Genomic DNA, 4,880 nt, shown 5'->3' on the forward strand with positions numbered 1-4,880 from the left:
CCTATGTTAACAAAAACAAACAAAAAAAAAAGTATGTAGGAGTAGAATAGAGAGGATTCTAAAGACTCTAATCCCAAAATAGACCAAGCCATACCAAGGTCTCATGCTTCTCTACTTTGGTCTACTTCTAAAAAAAAAAAAAATAATAAATTGCATCAATTATTCTTGAGTGGGAGACATAGGTTCATTCTTGCCACAAAGAGTTTGAGACAGTAAAGTTGACAGACACAGGAAAAGTAGTCAATGATATAAAATATTGATATATTGACTGAAGGTATGTGTGAATATCACAATTGTATAGTTTGAAACCAGCCCGAGAAAGCTGCATCATCCTTGCACATAACAGACTCCTTTTGAGACCATGTCTGCAAGGAATCAATGATCTGTGCTCCCATCACTACCACCAAGAGATGTGGTTGGGACTCACAGGGGCTTTACTCAGCTCATTCACTCTGTTTCTCACTCTCACGTTTCTCAATTCACTCTTGTTCTCTCATCCTTCTGAAAACCCAAGAAACACAATTATAGCATGAAAGTTGCCAGGGTGGCTCTACCTTTCACCCACAAAGAACTAAAAGGGCAGGACTGTATATAAGATACGCCATGAATTCTTACAATGTTCTCACTACTCGTATACTTGGCCAACTACCAACAGGTGAGGATATACACTGAAGAGGAGGAAATGTCTTCAGCTGGATAAAACCTTAACTGAAAAGTTTTGACTCCTACTCAAGATATTTGTGATAATCAAGGGGACTGAATATTGTTCCTATTTTATAAGAAGGAAACTTCATTTATATTAACTTTCAGAGAACCAATATCTTGGTTTATGTTTTTGTGTAAAATGCTATATAGGAAAGTGTGGTTGGGGATAGTATTGCTTTAGGGGCTTGGGGTTGAGACAAACACCAGCGTTTTCCTCATTATATGGGTAGAATGCCATAATGAAGTTTCCATATTTTGGTAAATTGAAGGTCATCCAGCCAAACAGATGTCAGGAAATACAGATTCAAAATTCACACCCTAAAATGTCTAAGGGCTTTTTTGTGGCCTTCCTGAGGTTTAACCAGCAAAGACTCTAGATCAGTGTGAAATGAAACCATTTCTTTGTTCTTTGTGACTCAGACTCTTCTGGGTTTGGAGTTCCAGTTTAGTAAAGAACTGAGTGTTGTGGCCTATTACCTCAAACAGGACCCACCAACACCATTCTTGAGGGTAGCCTATGAGGAACAAGAGACAGTGGGAGTGAGGCATACTGAAAGAGAGGCAGGAAAATGCATTACCTAGGCCAGTGCTCCGAATTTAATCTCCTGATTCTGGGGTGGTTGTGGGGATCTGAGATCTGCATGTTCCCAACTAGCCAGGACCACATTTTGAGTGGTGAGTTGTGCATCAGGGCTTCTCACACTCTCTGTTCATAAAGAATATTTCACCCACTCACCCAATCCCAGGTAGAACTTCGCTCTGATTTTTCCCTGGTATTCTCCTGGGCCAGAGAAAGAGTCCACAGTGACACGCTAATCCCTTTGGCAGCATACCAAGGACAAGATGCACAGCCAGAATTCTGCTGGGCTCCAGGTGGGTGTTTGAGAAAGAAGACAGAATGAACTTCTTGCTTCATTCCTTGAGGCCACACAATCTCCCTAACACATTGGGGAATGCTGGCTTCCTTTGGTTTTCCTGAAAACAGCTACTGATGCTAGCTTTGTATTTAGATTCATATTTAAAATCCATCCACAACCTATTCTTTTTAAAGAACCAAGTCATGAATTTGACTTTCCATATGCTTCTCATCTGTAGGGTCTGGTCACCAATTGATTCCTCATAGTGTATTTGCCCCTGATGCCTTGCAGTCTCTGCAGATGAAATTTGAGAATTCTCTGGTAACTGTAGCAGGACAACTCCTCAGACCAATGACTTTCCAAATAACCTCCTCAATTCTCTCATGTTCAGAGAATGGGAAAGAATTCCAGAGAGCTATGTGAGGGTGAACAAGGGGCCAGAACTGTCGTTTATATCTATGACTGGACAGAAAGGTGGAAATGGATAGAATGTTATTCAATGCTTTCTTTTTCCCCACTGTCCTAACCTCTTCTCAAGAATGTTTTGCCAAGACAAATAATATGTTTTACCCAAAGCATCTCCCATTTAAACTTCTTTACCATAAACAGGCACTTCAAACTTAATGAGAGCTGGAGAATCTTTTACTAAACTGTGATCTCCTTGAAGGCAGGAATTCTGTTACTTCATTTACTGCTCTATCTTTAGCACCCAGAATAATGCCTGGCACATATTAGGTACTCATTAAATACCTATTGGTATTTGGGCAACCATAAGATTAGTGAAGGTAAACTCATTCATTTCCACGGGTCTCTTGTTGAGCAGCTCCAGCTCCTGTCATCACTGCCCCTCCGCCACTGCCGCCCCCGCAAGGCTTTGCCACTGCCAAAGCCACCTGCAACGACTTGTTGCACCTGATTCTCTCCACTTTGTTCCCCACCAACCGCAACCATTGACGACATGTCGAGTGACGGAGACCACAGCCAGGATCGAGGGTTTGGTGTACCTCGGTTTGGGGGAAGTAGGGCAGGGCCCCTATCTGGAAAGAAATTTGGAAACCCTGGGGAGAAACTAGTTAAAAAGAAGTGGAATCTCGATGAGCTGCCCAAATTTGAGAAGAATTTTTATCAAGAACACCCTGATTTGGTTAGGTGAACAGCACAAGAGGTGGAGACATACAGAAGGAATAAGGAAATTAAAGTTAGAGGTCACAACTGCCCAAAGCCAGTTCTGAATTTTTACGAAGCAAACTTCTCTGCAAATGTCATGGATGTGATTGCAAGACAGAATTTTACTGAACCCACTGCTATTCAGGCTCAGGGATGGCCTGTTGCTCTAAGTGGATTGGATATGGTTGGAATAGCACAGACTGGGTCTGGGAAAACATTGTCTTACTTGCTGCCTGCTATTATCCACATCAACCATCAGCCATTCCTAGAGAGAGGTGATGGGTCTATCTGCTTGGTGCTGGCACCAACTCGGGAACTGGCCCAACAGGTACAGCAAGTAGCTGCCGAATACTACAGAGTGTGTTGATTGAAGTCCACTTGCATCTATGGTGGTGCTCCCAAAGGACCACAGATTCATGATTTGGAGAGAAGTGGGAAGTTTGTATTGCAACACCTGGAAGACTAATTGACTTTTTAAAGTGTGGGAAAACCAATCTGAGAAGAACTACCTACCTTGTCCTTGATGAAGCAGATAGAATGCTTGATATGGGCTTTGAACCTCAAATAAGGAAGACTGTGGATCAGATTAGACCTGATAGGCAAACCCTAATGTGGAGTGCAACTTGGCCAAAAGAAGTAAGATAGCTTGCTAAAGATTTCCTGAAAGACTACATTCATATAAACATTGGTGCACTAGAATTGAGTGCAAACCACAACATTGTTCAGATTGTGGATGTATGTCATGATGTAGAAAAGGATAAAAAACTTATTCATCTAATGGAAGAGATCATGAGTGAGAAGGAGAATAAAACCATTGGTTTTGGTGAAACCAAAAAAGATGTAATGAGCTTACCAGAAAAATGAGGAGAGATGGGTGGCCCACCCTGGGTATCCATGGTGACAAGAGTCAACAGGAGGGTGATTGGGTTCTAAATGAATTCAAACATGGAAAAGCTCCTATTCTCATTGCTACAGATGTGGCCTCCAGAGGGCTAGATGTGGAAGATATGAAATTTGTCATCAATTACGACTCCCCTACTCCTCAGAGGATTATATTCATCGAATTGGAAGAACTGCTCACAGTACCAAAACAGGCACAGCATACACTTTCTTTACACCTAATAACATAAAGCAAGTGAGAGACCTTATCTCTGTGCTTCGGGAAGCTAATCAAGCAATTAATCCCAAGCCGCTTCAGTTGGTCAAATACAGAGATTCAAATTCAGGTCATTCCAGGGGTAGAGGAGGCATGAAGGATGACTGTCGGGACAGATATACTCTGTGGACAAAAGGGGTGGATTTAATACTTTTAGAGACAGGGGAAATTATGACAGAGGTTACTCTAGTCTGCTTAAGAGAGATTTGGAGGCAAAAACTCAGAATGTCAGCACTGTTTACAGTGCTGCAAATTATACCAATGGGAGCTTTGGAAGTAATTTTGTGTCTGCTCGCATACAGACCAATTTTAGGACTGGTAATCCAACAGGGACTTACCAGAATGGTTACGATAGCACTCAGCAATATGGGAGTGACATTCCAAATATGCACAATGGTATGAACCAACAGGCATATGCATATCCTGCTACTGCAGCTGCGCCTCTGATTGGTTATCCATTGCCATCAGGATATTCTCAATAAGACTTTAAAGTATATGTAAATGTCTGTTTTTCATAACTGCTCTTTATATTGTATGTTATCAGACAAGATAATTTTTTAAGAAACATGGGAAATGCATAAATGATGGCAGTACAGCAGTAATTATGGTGTACTTTTTCACTATTTAAGTTGGATATTTCTCTACATTCCTGAAACAATTTTTAGGGGTTTTTTTTGTACTAGACAATGCAGGCAGTGTTTTCACAAAAGTAAATGTACAGTGATTTGAAATAGAATAAAGGAAGGCAATGCATGGTCTTCCAATAAAAAATATTTGAAGACTGAAAATAAAAAGATTAGTGAAGGTACTAATTAGTGAGAACTCACAGTGTATCTACATACTACACACATGCTTATCAGATACATCTTCCTTGCTGCTAGCTTCTCTGACTGCTCACATTTTATCAACTCCCTTCTCTTCTGCACAGATTTATTTCCACCTTAGTATCCTCAACTCTCCTGTATCCTTCCTTTGTTCTGCATTTTTCCCGATCT

The 4,880-nt window shown here is 41.0% G+C and overlaps 1 pseudogene; it reads left to right on the forward strand.

Annotated features, from left to right (window-relative positions):
- The first annotated feature begins 603 nt into the window (after positions 1 to 603).
- On the forward strand, positions 604 to 4,667 carry LOC131834612 (probable ATP-dependent RNA helicase DDX5; annotated as a pseudogene).
- Positions 4,668 to 4,880: the final 213 nt, after the last annotated feature.

Source organism: Mustela lutreola, chromosome 6, assembly GCF_030435805.1.
Source record: "Mustela lutreola isolate mMusLut2 chromosome 6, mMusLut2.pri, whole genome shotgun sequence".
NCBI lineage: Eukaryota > Metazoa > Chordata > Mammalia > Carnivora > Mustelidae > Mustela > Mustela lutreola.